This window comes from Rhinolophus sinicus, chromosome 2 (assembly GCF_057876585.1).
Source record: "Rhinolophus sinicus isolate RSI-liver-muscle chromosome 2, RSI-T2T, whole genome shotgun sequence".
Taxonomy (NCBI): Eukaryota; Metazoa; Chordata; class Mammalia; order Chiroptera; family Rhinolophidae; genus Rhinolophus; species Rhinolophus sinicus.
In genome coordinates this window covers 119,274,897-119,296,154 of record NC_142502.1, presented here as the reverse complement: position 1 = coordinate 119,296,154, position 21,258 = coordinate 119,274,897, and the positions used below count along the sequence as shown (strand labels likewise).

The window sequence follows — 21,258 nt, the reverse complement described above, 5'->3', positions numbered from 1 at the left end:
TTTATAAAGTATTAGCAAACAGAATTCAGCAATATAAGAAAAGAGTCATATACCATGACTAAATGTGTTTTATTCCAGTTAGGACAGGCTGGATCAACATATGAAAGCCAAGTAGTGTAATTCACCATATTAATAGGCTAAAGAGGAAAAATCACAAAATCATATCAACTGATACAGAAAAAGTATGTGACAAAATCTAATACCCATTCACAATGAAAACTCTCAGAAAACAAGGAATAGAGGGGAACTTCCTCAACTTAATAAAGACATCTACAAAAATCCTACAGCTAACCTCCTACTTAATGATGAAAGATTGAATGCTTTCTCCTAAAAGATTGGGAACAAGGATATCTGCTCTCACCACTCATACTCAACATAGTACTAAGAGCTCTAGGCAATGTAATAAGGCAAAAAAGAGAAATACAAGGCACATAGATTATAAAGAAATAAATCAAATTGTCCTTATTTACAATGACATCATTGTCTACACAGAAAATACCAAAGAATCTCCAAAAACTCTCATAGAACCAATAAGTGACACCACAGTATTCACAAACAAAAAATCGTTTGTATTTCTATACACCAGTAGTAATGAACATTTGGAAGCTAAAATTAAAAATACAATACCATTTACAATCACTCACAAAAAGAAATATTTAAATGTAAACCTTTAAAAACCGTGTATAAGACTTGTAAGAAAAAAAAAAAACCTACAAGACACTGATGAAAGAAATCAAAGAAAACTAAATAAATGGAAAAGCATACTGTGTTCATGGTTTGGAATATTCAACTTAGTAAAGATGTTAACTTTTTCTAAAGTGATATTCATGTTGAATACAATTTCTATCAAAATCCCAGGAAGATTTTTTGCAGTTATAGGAAAGATTATTCTAAAATTTATAAGGAAAGGCAAAAGAACTAGAATAACTAAAATATTCTGGGGAAAAAAAGAATAAAATGGGAGGAGTTAGTCTACCCAATTTCAAGATATCATAAAGCTGTAGTAACATCATATAGGTTAGGTGTGGTATTTGTGTAAGGATAGACACATACATCAATGGAACAGAAGGAGACCCACACAATGACAGCACTGATTTTTTTTTTTTTAAGATTCAAAAATAATTCAATGGAAAAATCATCTTTCAACAAATGATGCTAGAACAATTGGATATACAGAGACAAAAAGAAAAATTAAAAAGAATCTTGACTTAACCTTCATACCTTATGCAGAAATTAACTCAGTGTGGAGCACAGATTTCAAGGTAAAACATAGAACTTTTAGAAGAAAAGATAGGAAGGCTCGGTAAAGAGTTTTTAGACATGACACAAAAAGCACAATTCATAAAAGGAAAAAATTCAAAAAACTGGTCTTCAAAATTTAAACTTTGTTCTGCAAAAGACATTCTTTTTTTTAATTTTATTTACTCATTTTAAATAATATCTTTTTTTTAAATTTATTGGGGTGACAATTGTTAGTAAAATTACATAGATTTCAGGTGTACAATTCTGTATTACATCATCTATAAATCCCATTGTGTGTTCATCACCCAGAGTCAGTTCTCCTTCCATCACCATATATTTGATTCCCCTTACCTTCATCTCCCACCCCTCACCCCCCACACCCCTTACCCTCTGGTAACCACTAAACTATTGTCTGTGTCTATGAGTTTCTGTTTCTCATTTGTTTGTCTTGTTCTTTTGTTGTTTTAGGTTTATATACCACATATCAGTGAAATCACATGGTTCTCTGCTTTTTCTGTCTGACTTATTTCGCTCAGCAGTACACTCTCAAGATCCATCCATGTTGTCACAAATGTTCCTGAAAACATTTAGAGATAAAGACACGTGTGCTCCAATGTTCATTGCAGCTTTGTTTACGGTGGCCAAGACATGGAAACAACCAAAATGTCCTTCAATAGATGAATGGATAAAGAAGTTGTGGTATATATACACAATGGAATACTATTCGGCGGTAAGAAAAGACATTCTTAAAAAGATGAAAAGACAAGCTATAGACTAGAAGAAGATATTTGCAACTTCATATCTGACAAAGGACTCTTATCTAGAATAAAAACTTTTCCAAAGCCAACAGTATAAAAACAAATAATCTAATTGGAAATTAGACTAACTCCATGAGGAGACATTTCACTGAAGAAGATATATTTATGGCAGATGAGCATGTGAAAAAAAAATTCAGCTTCACCAACCATCAGGGAAATGCCAGTTCAGACCCTGATGAGATATTGTCACACACCTGGCAAAATGATAAATAAAATATACTGACAATACCAAATACTGGTGAGAGGCAGAGCAATTGTTCCCTCTTATGTGTTGCTGATGGGAACATAAAATATTATGGCCCCTCTGAAAAGCAGTTTTGCAGTTAAAAAAACTAAACATAAGCTAAATAAGTGAGACAGAGAAAGACAAATACTGTATGATCTCACTTGTATGTGGAAGCTGAAAAAAAAAAAAACACACCAAAAATCCTCATAGAAAAAGAGATCAGATTTGTGGTTACCAGAAGTGGGGAAATTGGATGAAGATGGTCAAAAGGCACAAATTTCCAGTTATAAGATACATAACTATAATGTTATTTATCTATATAAATGATGACTATCATCATAAATGATGAACACTACTGTATGGTATATTTGAAAGTTGCTAAGAGAGTAAATCCTAAAAGTTTTCACAAGGAGAGAAAATTTACATTTGGGTTTTTGTTTTGTTTTTTGTTTTGTATTGACATAGGGTGATGGATGTTAATTCAACTTATTATGGTTATCATTTCCCAACATGTGTAATTGAAGTCATCATGCTGTATACATTAAACTTATACAGTGCTATATATCAATTATATCACAATAAAACTGAGAGAAAAACAAAAAACTAAACATAAGCTTACTATATAACCCAGCAACCACACTCCTGGGCATTTATCTCAGAGTGATGAAAACATGTCCACACAAATCCTATACACTATTGTTCATAGCAGCTTTATTTGTAACAATCAAAAACTGGAATAAGTGAATGGTTAAATATGGTAGTCCATCCACAGCATGAAATGCTACTCAGCAATAAAAAGAAATGAACTAACGGTACAAGAAACAAGTTGGATAGTTCCCCAGGGTGTTGTTCTGAATGACTTGTATACTGAAAACATAAAAAGCCCATCTCAGAAGATCATATACTAGATGATTCCATTTGAATAATGTTCTCGATAAAATTACAGAAATGGAGAACAATTTAGTGTCTGCCAGGGGTTAGAGATGTGGGAAGGAGGAAGGTGGGTGTGATTATAAAGCAGCAGCATGGGGGGCAGATCTGTGTGTTGTTGGAATAGTTCTGGATCTTGATTGTGGTGGTGGTACATGAATCCACACATGTGATAAAATGACAGAACGACGAGGTGTGATCAAAAACTACGGTGAATGCTGCAGCTGAGTGCCACGGAAAGGCAGGGCTCTTCAATATGGGAAGCGGCGCATCAAACCTTCGTAACAGCATGTGACTAGTTTCAGCTTGTTCGGTGCAGTCAGTCGGCTGTGAGCTACAGTTGTGAGAAGGTGTTTTAAAGTGTGCCCAAATCATCCTCCATCATGACAGCACTCCGTGTCACACATTGCTTCTGGTACAGCAATTTCTGTCAAATAAAAACATTACATTGTGTCCTCATCCACCTTATTCACCAGATCTGGCACCATGTGACTTTCGGCTCTTTCCCAAAGTCAAAATGTTTTAGGACACCGAGGCAGCCACGACAGTGCAACCAAAGACATGAAAGAGGACTTCCAAAACTCCTTCAGAAAGTGGCAAGAACGATGGGATAAGTGTGTTCGAAGTGAGGGGGAGTATTCTGAGGGGAATTAATGGCAATGTGTCCTTTACTGTAATAAATTTTTTAAACTTAAACATTCACCATATTTTTGATCGCACCTTGTATACTTCTGATAGTTTTCCTTGTATTAGATCTTCTGAAGGTTATTGGTAGCACCATAGTGATTCAACTGTGAGAAAAAACAATAGGTGGTTTCTTTCTTTTTGATATTTTTTGGTATTTTTTCTTGGTATTTTTTTATCACATTTTTGTGCAATACACTGTACCAATGTCACTTTCCTGGTTTTAACATTGTACTACAGTGATGTAAGATATAACCACTGGGGTTATATCTGTGCAAAGGATACAAAGGACTTCTCTGTACTATCTGTTTAACTTCTTGTGAATCCAGAATTATTTCAGACATCTTACAATACTGGCCTGAATTTTGAGAGCATGTGAATATGAGATGAGGCTAAATTAAGCTGCAGATCCTAGTGTGGTGGCTAAGGGAGACAGTGGAGAAAACAAGGATATTTGTGAGGAAGGAGGAAGAGGAAGAATTTTTGGCAGGAGGAATGTGGGTTCTGGCTTGACAGTGGGGCAGAATCGCTATCAACATAGGAGAGACTTCCCGGAATCCTTTGATTTCACCAGAGAAAGCAAGGGTTTTCAAAATAGTGGATTGTACTTCACAACAAATGGATTCTACAACTAGAGCGGCAATCAATTAGTGAGATGTGTTACCTTAGATAAGCCACTTAATTTCTGAGTCTCATTTCCTTAGCAGAACATTGTAAAGTCAATATTCTTAATCAGGTTGGTTTGGACTTGGATCTGTCTCACGTTGTTCATTTGGGAGCCAAGGTTGAGAACCACAGCTACCTAGGGCCATCTTCAAGGCAGACCTTCAGAGCATGTTTCAAGACTTTGCTTGCTCATGTCTGCTAACGTTCCTTTGCCAAGAAAGTGACAAACAATACTTGGGGTGGAGAAGAGTGCCCCACCTCAGGTGAATGGGGATAGGAAATGAGTATTTGCTGAATAATCCAGTCTTGATGTGGTTTGGCTTTTGGGTTAGGCCAAACTTTGGGTCAGGATCCTTGGAATACTCTAACCCTACCTGCTGAGATTGATACTAAAATTGCCTTGGTCTCTTCAAATCTCACCTGGGAATAGCTGAGCCTGATTCTCTGGGATGGCTTGAAGATAGGAATATTCCCAGATTCCCTTTGGACTGGCATTGTCTGCTTCCCAGAAGGCTCTCTGGCCTTGAGTCAGCTTCCTGGGAGCTGAGACCCAGGGTGGTCACCAAGCTAATGTTTTCTTTGTGGTGTGGAACATCGTTTTTCTGCCCCTCAAGGTACTCCCTTCCCATTTTCTACCCTGTTGGGTTATTTGGACTTAGCAGCAAGGAGCTCTTTTCCATTTTGTCATCTGCCTGGGTTTAGTTAAGGAACTATCCGGGGATCAGAGTGGGGAGGAGAGTGAGGTTAGGTATTTACTGCCTGTGAGGTAGCCTTGGTCTGACTGTGGCATATTGTGGATGACTGTGGGGTATAGCCTTGGGTAACTTTGCCCCTCCACCAAATTCATTGTTTCTCTCCTGACAGCCTTTCTTAACATTTTTTTCTCTTGCGTTCCAGTATCCACTCCCTCCCTTAGGCTCTTCAGCTTATAGGTAGTAAGAGCATTACCATTATTAGCCTGGGTGTCTGAACTAACCCCATGTGGTTTATCTCCACTGTCCATGTCTTTGTAGAGTCCCTTTATTAACTGTTGTGTCATTGGAATTTACCCCTGGTCTTTCGCAAAAGGGGAAAAGAATTCAGATTCAGCCTGAAATGAGGAGAGCAAGGAAGTTAAGTTTATTCAAGAAGAAGGAAGCCGGCTTATACGTTGCCGGGGCAGAGGACTGCACCTAACTTTAGGTTCGCTTTTCCTTATATAGGAAAGGGTAGGCAAATGTCCTTATGGCAGGGGATGTGACGTATAGACAGGTCATTTGATTGACATATGTTGGTTATATAACTAGTTTTTGTCTGCGCATGCTCTTACCCACAATGCATATAGAAAACCCCCGGGGGGGGGGCGAGGGGGGGAGGCAGCCCTTAATGTTCATTCTATTCTAATAGCAGTATAATTAGGCTAGAGTTCAACCAACTGGCAGGTTTTGGCAGTTTGCGCATGTGTGAAGAACAGGTTAAAACCAGTTGGGTCTCATCTCTTTTTATGAGGGTTTAGACATCTTAGGTTTATTTCTAGGGGATGAGCCTGGGCGGTTCCTGGGGAGGGGCTGCAGGCCTGGGCGTCCCCCTTCAGGTTCACTTTTATTAACCCTTTTCTGCCTCATCATTAACTCCTCCTCCAATGACCCTAACTTGAGTGTGCTATCTCTTTCCTGCTGGGACCCTCATTGATACGACCTTAGATTTCAGACATGTCCACAGGAGTGCAAGGGTTTCTGCCAGTTTTTGTTCACTGCTATAACCCCAGTGCCTAGAAAAGCACCCGGCACATAATAAGGTGCTCAATAAATATTTAAAAGATCCTTGAATGGATGAAAGAAATGAACATTCTCCTCACACAGAATGTGTATGCCTTTGTTTATTTGAAGGAGAAAACAATGCAGTGCTCTGTGGGAAAGGGTAGAATAACTAAGAGGGACACTAGCTGACATTTTTTAAAAATAATATTTTTAATTGTGGTAAAACATACAGGACATAAAATTTACCAGTGTAAGCATTTTTAAGTTTACAGCGCAGTGGCCGTAAGCACATTCACATAACTGTGTACCATCACCACCATCCAGCGCCATAACGGTCTCATCTTCTCAGACTGAAACTCTGTCCCATTACACAATAGTCCCCATTCCCCAGCCCCTGGCAGCCACCATTCTACTTTCTGTCTCAATGGATTTGACTACACTAGGGATCTCATGTAAGTGGAATCCTACAGTATTTGTCTTTTTGTGACTGGCTTATTTCACTTAGCTTAATGCCCTCAAGGTTCATCCACGTTATAGCAGGTGTCAGAATTTCCTTTTTAAGGCTGAATGATATTCCATTGTATGTATGTGCCCCATGTTGTTTATCCACTCACCTGTCGATGGACACTTGGGTTGCTTCCACCTTTTCATGATTGTAAATTATGCTGCTGTGAACATGGGTGTATAAATATCTGTTTGAGTTTCTGCTTTCAGTTGTTTTGGGTATATGCCCACAAGTGGAATGGCTGGATTATATAGTAATCCTACTTTTAACTTTTTGAGCAACCACCATACTGCTTTCCACAATAGCTCCACCATTCGACATCCCACCAACAATGTTTGACATCCCACCAGCAATGCACTAGCATTCCAGTTTCTCCAGATCCTTCCCCAAACTTGCTATTTTCTGCTTTTTTATAACAGTAGTGATCCTAATGGGTACAACATGGTTTTGATTTGCATTGTCTTAATAATTAGTGATGTTGAGCATTTTTCCATATACTTACTGCATATCTTCTTTAGAGAAATGTCTATTCAAGCCCTTTGCCCATTTTTGAATCAGCTTATTTGTTGTTGAGTTGTAGGAGTTCGTCATATATTCTGGATGTTAATGCCTTGTTAGATACCTGCTTTGCAAATGTTTCCCATTGGTGGCCTTTTCACTCTGTCGATGGTGTCTTTTGATGCACAAACATCTTTAATTTTTTAAATTTTACTGGGGAATATTGGGAACAGTGTGTTTCTCCAGGGCCCATCAGCTCAAGTAGTTGTCCTTCAATCTCACTGAAGGACAGTGAGGGCACAGCTCAGCTCCAAGTCCCGTTGCTGTTTTCAATCTTAGTTGCAGGGGACACAGCCCACCATCCTATGCGGGAATTGATCCGGCAACCTTGTTGTTAAAAGCTCTCACTCCAACCAACTGAGCCATCCGGCCACCCCTCTGGCAGCTCAGTGGCAGCTCATTGTCTTCAATCTAGTTATGGAGGGCCCAGCTCACTGGCCCATGTGGTAATCGAACAAGCAACCCTGTTGTTCAGAGCTCGCGCTCTAACCAACTGAGCCATCAGGCCGCCCCCCAAACATCTTTAATTTTGATGAAGCCCCATCTATTTTTTCTTTTGTTGCTGTGTCAAATCTGGAGAGTCAATGGGGCATCATTGCAATGTAGAAATACAGCAGTTTTTCTCCATGAGACCCACACTTCTCTGCGGCCCCCACTTACTCATTAACGGAGCCTGTGGCACACCAGACTGAATTTCTGGAAGGCAGAAAGTTTCTGTTCACCCTGGAGTCTTGCAAAGTACTTCACGGAATAGAATGGGGGCTGGAAAAAATGTTGGATAAGTAAATAAAGGGGTCACGGAGTACATGGCTCTAGGAAGGAAAAAAATGGCGCCTCAGCAGGGCTGCCTAGCCTCTGAGCTGACTGCTTTCAAAAGCTCTTTCTTTCTTTCCCTACTGTCCTAGGAGGATGCTTCTCAGTGGGACCTGGCTTTCATAGAATTGTTTGCAGCATAACAATACGCTTCTATAGCTCTAAGGCAGTGGCCTAATTTCCCTGCTTCCTTAATGAAAGGGACATGTCTTCTGTGGGAAATCGGTGATTTACTGAGTGACCAAAGACTGTTTCTGTTCCTAGTAGAAACCAATATAGACAAGCGACTTGCTGAAGGTGAGGAGGGAACGCATGACCACCTACTTCTGAATAGGAAATTAGTTTCATTGCCCCTGGTGTGTCCTTGCTAATTGGGAGCTGAGTTTCATCCTGATGTTCTCCCTCGGATGGACAGCCCTCCTCAGGACATCCAGTCCAAATACCTTTTTAATGATCTTTGTGCATGTAACTCTCCTGTGAGCCTCCAAGTCTCTTGGAACACAAATTCAATAGAAAATCAAAATTGGGAGCGTTCATTCCATAATAAAAGAAGATCTACTGAATGAAGCATAAACAATGATCTTTTCCTAGTTTTCATTCCTTTTAGGATTGCTGATGTCACTATCAAAAAAGGCACCAAAACTAAGGAAAAAGTGTTAGGAGAAAAACATGAAATTAAGAAAATTCTGTCAATTAACTTTTTGTGCAAATTGGGAAAAGGCTATCATTATTAATCATGATTTGATTTTTGCAGTGAGACATCCCAGTAAAATTTATCTTTCTTGTCGGAGCAAGTTTGAAAAGTCACGACATTCTAGAAAGAGCAGGACATGGATTTGAATCCTGGAGGCGCCTCACCCCTTCTCCCTGGATGATTTTGCACACTTTGCGTAACCAGTCATAACTTCCATTTACTCATTTGTAAAAGAGGGATATAATGGAAAAATGCCTTACAGAGCTGCTATAAGATTAAATGAAACAGCATTTGTGAAGTATGTGGTACATGCTCAATTAATAACCCCTCCCCTCCCCCTGCCACTATAGCTGGAATTTTTGTGTGGATAAAGCTTTTTGTGGGTAGAGTTATCGTTCGGTGATTACTAATTTAAACAGCAGACCAGATCACCAAGGCCCTGTGGATAAAAAAATAATTTTTTTTGAGAAGACGTCATCTCTGTTATCCGCTTATTCTTTCGTCAAACGTTTCTATGTGCGTTGGGAAGGGAACTGCAGGCAGTGAAGGACCAACACCTTGGCCCTGGCAGCTTGGCCTGGGTTGTAGTTTGCTTTTTCTTTCATGACTTCCAAATTGTCTCCAGATATTTGGGTTGGTTTGGGGAACTGTCATGACCACACTGATCAGTGTCTGAATTCCCCACATTACTGTAAGCACCAAGGATGGGCTCCACGCATTTCATTCATGGCTACATCCTAGGGCTCAGCAGGCCACTAAGCTATCCCTCCGCAGTCACAACTGACCACTCACCTGCATCTAGTAAATAACTTTTTTTTTTTTGCCTTGTCTAATTCAATATAATTTCCGCTTTCTCAGGACCCAAATCAGACAAGGACATGGAATGTTTGGTAGCTTGTTTTTCTTTCTTTCATTTTATTGAGGCTGGAAATGAATGGAATGGCTTCTACCCCCATGAAAGAGCAAAGGGAAATGGCAACATATCTGGGATGAACTTGGCAGAGTTAAAGGATTTATGAGAAACTAAACACACTGCACTGTGGAGCCCAAAGGCAACTGAGGATAATTGGAATCCTGTTCACTGAAGACATATGAGGCACTTCCTTATTTTTTATCACAAGTTTCTCCATTTATGTTCCCTGTGGAGAAGTCTCTCTCCACAGATATTTATAGTTCAGACTCCCAGAGGGTGAAAAGCTCCCATCCGTGCTGCTTGGAAGTTTTCTTCTACTGACGGAATGGATAGAGGTGCTGACCTTACCCAGAGAGCTCATGTTAGAGGTCACACAGCCCCCCGACCTGTTACCCTGAAGCCCAGAGCTGCCTGGGGCTTCCAGGAGGAGGCGAAGTTTCTAGTCTTCATGTTGGAAAAACAAATTATCAGCAGAAACATTTTCATGGTCTGTTTTCCTTACTTTTAAAGATGTGTGGCAGCCAAGATTAGTGTTTCTTTTTTTTTTTTTTTTTTTTTTTTTTTTTTTTTTTAAAGTCCCCGGTATTAAAAAGCAAAATTCAACTAAATAAATTTTAAAGATCTTGGCTTTATTCAAGGATTCATGAATCAGGCAACATCCCATCTAGCAGATAGAAAGGAGCTCTGAGGAGCTGTACAAAATGGAAGGCTTTTATAGGCAGATGGTAGTGGAATAAGAAAAAAGGGGTTAGTTGTGGCAAGGCCACTTTCCTTTAGGGGATGGGAAGGGTCTCTCAGGCAGAAGACCTCACTAGTGCAGATCAGATGATTCTTGATTGACTGCTTTAAGATTCCGTTTCTGGGAGAAGCCAAAACTAATTAAATCTAGTTTGGTGACATGGGGCCTAGCGTAAGTGATCCCATTTTGGGCCTGTTGTCCTATTTTTAGCACCAGTGTGGAACCCCTCCCAGCACTAAGCCCTCCTCCATCTGGTTGTCCTACGTTTCTTCAGAGTGGGTGATACTCCATGCATGCCTCTTATTCATAGTATAAGTGACTGCTTACTCGGCTTAGCCTTTTTCTCCTGACCTCATTCTGTTCATGTATGAACACTCACTGTGGACCAAGATAGTGCTAGCCCTCTGGGGACAACATTCGGAGGTCATAATTGCCATCTCCAAGGAGCTCAGGCTCTAGAGAGGAAGACAGAAGAAGGCAAATAGACTGAGAATTGTTTGTAGGGAGTTGTCCTTGAGATGTGTTGGGATGCTCTGACAGGGGAGGATAGAGCCCTAAACACATATGGGGGCAATAGGGTGGGGGTGGCTCATGGAAAGTGCTAACCTAAAAATAAAACTTTTCAAAGTGAGAGGCAACAAGCATTTATTGAAATAAAAAACAATAGCTATTTGGGAATCACTGATTCAGGCAGAAGCCCACATAGGGTTCTGATTAGGAGACAAAGGCAAGAGGTATTTATTAGAAAGAGAAGGGAAACAATTACATCAGTAGAAGAAGGCATTTCTATTGGTGTAGATAAACTAGCATAATGATGTTCTAAACAATGTTTTTCATTGTCAGTCCAGCAGTCTTCATTCCAATTAATAACTGCTTTCTTGTTGTCTTTGAAACAGTTTCTTGAGACACAATGTTGTTTTCGGCCCAGTCCAAAGGCTATTTTGCCCTGTTTTAACATTCTGAGGTTTGAGGCATAAGACATGCAATGCAGTTCTTCTGGGATAGCAACTTGGGCTCCATTTTAAAGTGACTATTTATCCTATGGTGTTTACAAAAGGCACACAGAGCCCAACAGAGTTACTGAGTGAGGGGAGGGACAGCAGACAGGGGTAGAATATTTCAAGCAGGTATGAGTATGTTTGCAAGGCTCAGGGCAGTGACAGCACATGGCCCGGGGGCAGCAATGACATTGGCAGGGCTGGAGGCCCATAGGAGTGGGGGAAGTGATAGGAGTTCAGACGGATTTGGGTGTGGGGAGTGGAAAGGGCAATGTATTATTAGGGTACAGATTTGGTTATATAAACAAAGACCAAAACAAAATACACACATGTACACAGTGGGGTTCAAGACATGCTACCCAAAATGTTGGAATATTTCAAGCGGGAAAAAAATTGAGAAATGGCATGTACAAGAAGGACTTTCTGACCTTCCCCTGAGCAGGTCCTAAAACCTTGCTGTGAGAGGTGCCCTCCCTACAGCTGGAGAAAGGAGCAACCTTCTCTGAGAAGATAAAAGGATACAGAGGACTCTGAATGAACAGGCCTTGCCAATCACCCCACCCCGTCAGTTTATTATGCTCAGCTCATGCTCTTTTCCTATCATATCTTTCCACAACCTTCCTTTCTTGATCAAACTTACTGTAGCATTAAAACACCCAGATTTAACATTTGTTTGGGTCTTTATTTCCTTATGAAAGCTAGCGTGTCATGTAAAACTTCGCATAAGCATTTTAAAACTGATATGGTATCTCCATGGTGGGGCCACAGGCTCCTCCCCTTGTTCTGAGATCTCCACAGTCCACGCTGGCTCACCACTAAATCCACCTGGCGCTGGTGCAGGGGAAGGAGAGCGTGCCTCTTCCCTTCAAGGTCACGACCCACAAGTTCCCAGCATCCTTTTTGCTCACATCTCTTGGGCTAGATTTTAGTCACGTGGCCATAACTTGCTGCAGGGAAAATGGGAAATGTTGTCAAGTGCCTAGTTAACACTCTGGGGCTGTACTGCTAAATGAAGGAAGGGAGAATGGATAGGGTGAGGGGAATCTTTGTAGCAGAAGGTGTGATTTGGTTTGAGGCATGTTGAGTTTTGGGTGAATTCCAGGGAAGATGTTTGTAACCCATAAGAGAGGTCTCAAGGGGACTATTGGCCATAGGGCTTTCATTAGGAAGCCATAAAGTATTTGACCAAAGAAATAACCCAGCAGACTGGGGACTTAGGAGGGAGAACGTTGCACGTCATTTGTGGGATGGATTGGAGAGAGGTGATTATTTAGGAGCTATTATAATGACCTAGAAGACTTTGCAGGGGAAATAGCGACAGAACTTAGCAACTGATTGGATATGATGGAAGAGGCAGAGGGCAGAGTCAAAGGTGACTCAAGGTGACATGTCTTAAGTGCCTGAGAGAGTGAAGATGCCATTTAAAGAAAATACAGTCAGAAAGAAGGATCTCTGACAGGATGAGTGGATAAAGGGCTAAGTGGAGAGCAGGAAGACTTGGTTTTAGACACTTTAATGCAAGGTGCCAAGAGTCATCCAGGTGGCAATGGGATGGAGGGTAGTGAAAGGCCCAGGCTTGGTATCAGAGCTCAGTTCAAATCCCAGTTCTGCCACTTCTAAACCTTCCGACCTTGATCAAGTATAAAATACCTCTGCACTTCAGTGTCCTCAAAAATAAAATAGGAATAATAAGAGGATTCATAAGAGGAATTGCATAGAAACATGTAAAACATGTACATAGTAAGTGCTTGATATATGTTTGATTTTATTATTGCAAGGGATAATAATGAGTTGTGTAACTGGCAGTTGGAAATACAAGCGGGTAGCTCTGATAAGGTGTTAGAGGTGAATATTTGCAAATCCTTGTGACAAGGTGGGAGTGTGTAAGATCCCTAGAGAAGAAGGGGTTGTGCTTATACAACCTGAATAGTATAAGCCCACACCTGGGGAACATGCATGTATGGAGAGGGGGGTCCCCTGACCCCATCATCCCCACGCAGCTGTGGTCTCCGCATGACAGATACTGCTTTCACAGCTCTTACCAGACTTCTCATTTTCTATTAGTCAGCTGATGATTCCATTAAATGTCTGCTTCCCCTCCATGAGGGCAGACCCCAGGTTGATTCCCAACCCCTAACTCAGAGCCAAGCATAAAATAGTTTGAAGGAATGGGGTAGGGAATGAGAATTGTCTGGGGGAGGACCCTACAAATATTTTGCTGCCATGGAGAGCACTGATGGAGAAGAAAATGCTATGAAGAGGTTGAAGGGAGAAAGGAGGGTCAACCTTGACCTGGCTTCCTACGCAGCCACCCTCCACTCTTAGGCTTATTAAATGGCAAAACAGTTTTACTGAGAAGGAAGCCTTCAAATGCAGTCAGCCAAGCAGATCTAATCACATAAACCTGTGAAAAAAAGAACAGCCAGTGTCTGGAATGGCTAATGAGAAGCCGAGAGAGTAAACACTCGTGGCTTTCTTTGAGGTCTGGCAGTCACCTTCCGGATGCACAGATCCGTGCGGCTTCATGGGGACATCCAACAACTCTGAGCACTTATTTATTTGCAAGGGACTGCCAAGTGCTTTATGAACATAATAAATGATTCTCAGGTGGAGAAATAATCTTACCTGTCTTCCAAGAAGGAAGGAGGCACAGTTGGGCACTCTGTGTCTTCCTCCAAATGATCCATCATTGTTAAGACAAATGCGGGAGCCCCAGTGTCAGGTGTAAGTCTTTAAGTCTATCATAGGATGAGAGTAGGAAGGGCCCTTAGAGACCGTCCACTCCAACCTCATGACCTCATCTTAATGATGAGGAAACCAAGGCCTTGAAGGGAGGCAGAGAATGAGATATTACTGAGCACCTATGCTGTGCCTGGCACTGAATTTGTGGCTGTTCCCCCGTACGCCCTTCATTTAAGCCTCATAAGTATTTTCTGTAGCTTGTCGAAGCATTGATAGGTGTGTTTTACTCAGTGAGGGCAACTAACTTGCCTCATCCCCTGTTTGGTTGTAGATTTGATCCAAACCCCAAGTCCATGCCCACTTTATCTGTCAGGAGGGTAAGGTTATGCTATAGTAACAACCCCATCGAGCAACAAAGGGTTACTACTGTTCCTGCTCTATGCTTGCCATGAATTGGCTAGGGCTCTTCTCTTTTTAAATTTTTTTTAGGAGAAGTGCCGGGACTTTATTAAAGCGAAAGTACACCCTCAAGAAGGAAGTGCGAGCAAATTCAGAGATCAAGTTGCCCTGAGAAGGTTTGATTATGGTTTTTACCTCTCTTAGGGGCAGGAACTTGGGGACCTCTCCCTGTCTCCTCCTCTCTAGGGCTGGGATCTTCGTTTACTTCCTTTTTTGTCGATTGTCTGGGAGAGAGAGATTCCCGAGGACAAGGGCCAGACTCAAGGGGTGAATAGTAGACCAGTGGCAGCCAACATAGAGGTGATATGTTACACAGCAGTAGGTAACCAGAACACTTGTAACAAACCCCATGTATCCATCATCCAGCTTCAACAATTATCAACTCATGGCCAATCTTGTCACATCTAAACCCCCACCCAATTGCTCCACTTCAAATTACTTTGAAGCAAGTCCCATATTGCCATAATATCATTTCATCTGTAAATATTCCAGCATTTTCTAAAATGATAGACTCTAAATATATCGGGGGTGCCAAAAAAATGTGTACAAATGGACACTTTGGTCAGCGTTGCTCAAGCAGTAGTTTGCTGTAATCAGAAATATCTGGACACTGATGGTAACTACTTTGAGCACCTTTTGTAATTGCAGAAGTCAAACGTGACTTGTATTCATCAGTATATATTGAGTATTACAATTTGCATAGTTTTTTCCTTTCTTAAAATGTGTATACATTTTTTGGCACCCTCAATACCATCTGTTATGGGTTGAATTGTGTCCTCCAAAAAGATGTATTTGGGTCCTAACCCCCATGTCTGTGAATGTTACCTTATTTAGAAATAAGATCTTTAAGAATTTAATTAAATTAAGATGAGGTCGTACTGGATTAGGGAGGGTCTAATCCAATGACTGATGTCCTCATAAGAGGAGAGAAATTTGGACACAGAGACACACAGGCACAAAGGGAGAATGCCATGCAATGGTGGGGGCAGAGATTGTACTGATGCATCTATAAGCCTATGAATGCCAAGGATTGCCAATAGGTACCAGAGGCTGGGAGAGAAGCACAGAACAGATTCTCCCTCAGGGTCTCTAGAAGGAACCAACCCTGCCGACACTGTGATTTCAGATATCTAACCTTCAGAACTAACTGTGAGGGACTACATTTCTGTTGTTTTAAGACACTCAATTTATGGAAAGTTGTTAGGGCAGCCCTAGGAAATGAACATACTATCCAAGAAGCGTTCTATTTTAAGTTGAAAATTACGTATTAGCTCTAACAATTAAGTACGCGAACTTGTTGCAATGATGTTGCTAACCCTTTTTTGATATCAGAGGGATGATTCATGATGAATTTGTACCAACTGGACAAATAGTTAACCACGTTTGCTCTTTGGAAATGCTGAAAAGGCTGCGTGAAACAGTTAGATGACCTGAACTTTTTGCCAACAATTCATGGCTCTTGCGTCACGACAATGCACCAGCTCACACCATCATGAGGTGGTCCTGTCTTCTCTAAGTCTAGAAAGAAAAATGAACTAGTTCGAGAAGCTGCCCCTTGACAGGTGGAGAATATGCAGGGCCTGATGTGATGTGGTTTTAGGGGCATTAGGAAGGGATTCTAAACAAATGTCCTGAAATTCTACTTCAGGAAAGATACCTCTTATTCTGATCTTTGCACTTACGTCTTCTAAAATATAAGTGGTAACTCATTAAGTCCCCACCTCCCTAGAGAGAAATAATTTATCAGTGTGCTCCCCTGTCAGACTAGACACACCAAGGGAGCAAAAAGGAGGCATCAGTTCTGACAGGCATGTCTCAAAGGCTTTCCTGTCTTGTTAGGTGTGCTGAGGGGTGATTGGAGCTCCAAGCTAATGGAATGGGCTGCAAGAGTAGATTAGGGTCATCCCTGCCCTCCAAACCTTCAAAGTGTAGCTCTTCCTCGTGGCGCTTCTGCTAACCTGTCAGATTACCTGTGGTAGGCCTTCCACCTTCTGGACATCAAGTTCATCACATTGAATGAGTGTCAGGCTGGACTAATTGGAGACCCTTCGTGCTGTAAGGTCTATGACCTCACGAACTAGAACTCTGGCTTTGCTTTTACCCCTGGATGTTGGCCTATCCGTTACTGGTGTGCTTGGCTTCAAGGAAGTGAAATCTGAGCCAAAGTGGCTTTAACAATAAAGACACTTGACTAACTCAGGGAACCAAAGGTTCACAATCCAGGGCTAGACTGGCAGCTTATTAATGTCTCCCAAGAATCATATCCCTCTGCTCCACAGTGCTCATCTGGTTTTTTAGTCTTGTGTTACCTCAAGAGCACAAAATGGCTTCACTCCTCCTCTTCCTGCACTTGACATTGACACGAGAGCACATATCTTTCCCATAAGCACCCCAGCCAACTCCCCTTACATCGCATTGGCCAGGACTGGGTCATATGTTCCCCAAACCAGGGTCCCGCCCACTTGCCTGGATGTTCAGGTATATCTGGACCAAATTGAGTTCTATTAGCAGGAGAAGAGGAGAGACACCTGGTGGGGAGGCTCCAGATTATAGATCCAAGTCGTTCACATCCAGAGCTTCTCTGAGACAGCGTTGGTCAGAATCGTGGTATTAATAACCACATTATTCCTGTGGAAAATAAAAATAGTTTTAGGATAACCTCTTTACAAAGCCATTTCTGGGAAATTCCACTGGCCAAATGTAGGGCTTGCCTCTGTTTTACTCCCTCCCCAACCAAGGGACCCATGAGGGGGCCTGCTCTGCAGAGGCTGGGACTCCCTCAGGACAGTGGTCTTCCTAATGACTTGAAGGGAGCATCTTGTGAGAGCTGGTGTCCTGAGATTCACAGCAGGTGAGTGACACAGAGAAAGCAACAGAGGTGTCTCCATAGAAACCCCGAGGGACTCGGTCTGTGGCATCCCCACGGAAAGCATCTTCCATGACCCCTCCAAGCAGGGCCTGGCTGCTGACAGAAAGCTACTTCCTGTTTCTACTGTGTTCTCTCAAAGATCTCAGCTGCTCTTCTTGATTTCCTAGTCAAAACAATTTTTCCACCGCCAGCCCAGTGTTGACTCCAGAACCTAGGCAAATGAAGTGAGAAGTAAAGGTGAGCGAGAGAAAGTAAAGGCCATATGTTTGATGACATTCTATTAAAGAGAAGAGCTGTGGATGGATAACAGAAGTTGGAGTGGTTAAAATAATCTATGAAAAGGGAAATGTAGAGTTAGGGCAGAAGGAAGCCACACAAAGCAGCCCACTGTGTGCAACAAACAAGGGATGAGGGGACCGGTAACCCTGGATCTGACATTTGTTACTTGTGTGATTTGGGGCAAGTAGCATAATTTGTCTGAGCTTCAGTTTTCCCATCTATAAAATAGAGATAACAATACCTTTCACTTATTGGGAAGATTACAGGTCATGTTAAAGCCTCAGGCATATGATATACTAAGAATGGAAACATTTTCTATCTTGAGAGTCAATATAACAAAGAGCACAGGCTTTAGGGAAAGAGAAACACCTGAGTTGTATCCTATTCTGCTGCTTCCCCTCTCTGTGGCCCTTGGCAGGTCACGTCTCTGAGGATCTGTAGAATAGACTAATGTTTTCCACCTTGGAAAGTGTTGTTAAAGTCTCCAGTGTGAACCTGACATAGAATAAGTTCTTGATAAGTGGCATCTGTTGTTGCTATGCATATTATTGCCAAATTTTGCATTAAAATGTAGTCAATTCTTCAACCTGATCTTTGGTATCATTTTCACCACTGTGCAAACTGCCTGGTACATTACTGATGCTCCAAAAGTATTTGTAAATGAACAAATAGATGAATGAATGAATGAATGAATGAATGAATGAACAGTTGTTGCATGCTCAACTTAACTCAAAGGATAAAATTCATCCTGCTAACACATAGGTCCTAGGAATTTCCAAGAGAAAGTTCTATTATTAACATTTGGCTATTCAACTATCCATTCATTTATTCAACAACTTATTTATTCAACAGATATTTATTAGACACTTATTATAAACCAAGCCCTGTTGTAGGCCATGGAAATATAGCGTGAACCACTCAGATGATATCCCTGTTTTTATGAAGCCTACATTTTAGTGGTGAAGAAGAATAATAGATACATAAAATATTAGTACTTTAAAATGATTTTGAAGAGTGATCAATGTTATAAGGAAAGCAGAGAGATGAGATGAGTGAACAGTACAGGAGTCAGGGACATCCAAAAGGGATGATGTTTCAACGAAGACCTACATGATGGGGCCACCATGGGAATTTTCAGAAGCAAGAGTATTACAGACAGAGAGAGTTGCAAGTACAAAGGCCCTGAGGCAGAAGCCAGCTTGGCTGGTTGAGGAGCCAGGAAAAAGGCGGGTGGGGGGTGGGGAGGATGAAGTGACAGCTCAGGGTCTAGGTAGGAATGACAGAAGAGTGACAGTGAAGGTGGAGAGAAGATACTTCTGGGCGTGTTGCAGAGTCAGAGCTGATGACCTCACGGCAAATCTAGGAAGGCCAGGGACTGACTTTGGTTTGCTCTTGGCCAGGGACCGGGCTGGCATCAAGAGGCCAGCTTTGAACAAGTTTGAGATGTGTTTAGATACTTGAGTGGGGCTGTTGAGTAGGAAGTTGGGTGGAGGGTCCTGGAGCTTCAGAAAATGGTTTGGGTTAGAAGTAACATCCACACAAAGATAGTCGTTAGAGCCAAGGTCTGGGCATCTTCCCCAAGAAAGGATCTGGCGATGGCATGAGATACCCTTTCAGCTCCCATCACTGCTTCATGGTCTTGCCTGGACTCCAAGATGGGAAAACTTGAATTCCGTCTCTGGAAGGTCTCTGAGCCTCCCCACACTGCATTGCCACTCCCACATCCCTCAATAGCGCCTCCCACCGCTGGGGTCAGGGAGAGGCCTGAGTTGAAGGTGATACCAAAAAACCCTCAATAATCGGTAATATTTTAATGCCATTAAAAAATCAAAATTAATGCCCCAAAATCCATTATGAGCAAAATAGCAAAATGTTTAAATGAAGACAGGCTCATCACCTGAGGCACAAGGAAAACAAAACATTAATCTGATTCTGTCTTTAGAAAGTGAGGTGCTTACTCCCCTTACCACAGTCCCGGCCTCCACTCCCTTCCATATCTCCTGGGAGGCCAGTGGTTCTCCACCCCCCTGCACACTGGAAGCAATTGTTGAGCTTTAAAAAATGCAGACGCCTGGGCCCTGCCCCAGGCCAATGCAAACAGATGTCAGGGGTTGGGGCCTGAGCAGCTGTATTTTTTAAATTCCCCAGGTGATTATACTGTGCAGCCAGGGCGGGGAATCCATCACTGTGACTGCCAGCGCCTGGTGGGCTCCCTGGAAAGCCAGCATTTCTCCTCCGAAGGTTCTCTTAGCAGAGAAAGCAAGAAGCAAGTGATTAGACTTGTATCTTTTATGTGCAGACCCTGGAGAAAAGCCAAAGTGCTAGGAATCTTTCTGCTAGTCTGAGAGTTACTGGTTCCCGGAGAGCCTCCTTGCAGGAACCGGCTACCTGCTTGCTCTGCACGGCTCACGGGGCTGCCAACCTGCACAGTCCCGAGTCCTGCTTCTCAATGGCAGGTCATTAAGCATCGCTGGGCTTCAGTGTCCCCTTCTCTCCCTGAGACAGGTGTTTACGAGAAACAAATTCAACTCAAATGACACTCATAGTGCTTGGAACCTGCTAAGGCCTCCACCGACTGCTACAATTATCATTTAGCGCTAACTTTTATAACAGTGTTATGGAGGACGGATGTGTGCGTTCCTTTAGCTAAGTCACCAAATTCTGCAGATGCATTCATTAAATGTGTTTGGGGAGATTTACTGTATTGTCTTCTGAGAAGCTATGTTCATTTACTCAGTCAATAAATATTTATCATGTACATACTTTCAGCCAGACGCTGTTCTAGGCACTAGGGATGGGATAGTGGATAATAAAAGACCAAGCTGCTCCCCTCATAGTGTGTGTGGAGAGACAGAGAATTAGTCAAAACACAAATGTATAATATAATGTTAAGTAGAGGTGTGTTCTTTGAAGAAAAATAAAGCGGAGTAGAAGGGTAGAGAGAGCCTAGGAATGCTAGTTTAGTCAGGGGGTGAGAGAGGTGACACTTGAGCGGAGCTGTGAGGGAAGTTAAAGAGTGAACCATGACATAATTCGGAGGAGAATATTCCAGTCAGGGAACCACAGTGCAAAGGCCCTGGGGTAGAAACAGTCTTGGCAGTTCCGAGAACCATAACGGGGACCCATGGCTGCAGAGAAGTGAGCCGGGGTGAGTATGGCAGGATGTACAGGGGTTGGGCTCCGGGTTTTTATTGTGAGTGCAGTGGGAAGCCTTGGAAGGTTTTGAAGGAGGTGAAGATAGCACACATTTTCCAGAGATAAAAAGACCCAATAAACCCTATAGAACTGTGTGTTTGCCGAGGGCATGCTGCTGTAGAGGTACCTGCTGAGGGGACACAGGGCTCTGCCCCACCCACAGAAAACTTCTACCCACCCTTTGTTCATCTTCCAGCCCCAGAAGGAAAATCACTTCCGAGAACACTTGCTTGAACCCAGTAGGGGGCA

The 21,258-nt window shown here is 42.1% G+C and overlaps 1 protein-coding gene across 6 annotated transcripts in view; it reads left to right on the top strand.

Annotated features, from left to right (window-relative positions):
* The window catches only part of GPR45 (G protein-coupled receptor 45), an 85,656-nt gene that overhangs the window by 21,716 nt on the left and 42,682 nt on the right, over nucleotides 1–21,258 (top strand). For 2 of the 6 annotated variants that reach the window (XR_016020404.1, XR_016020405.1), the window contains exon 2: nucleotides 9,799–10,243. The exons of the other annotated variants lie outside the window; for them this stretch is intronic. The gene's annotated coding sequence lies outside the window, so the exon portion shown is untranslated. Of the gene's footprint in view, nucleotides 1–9,798; nucleotides 10,244–21,258 lie in introns of those variants that run through there. 6 annotated transcript variants of the gene reach the window in all.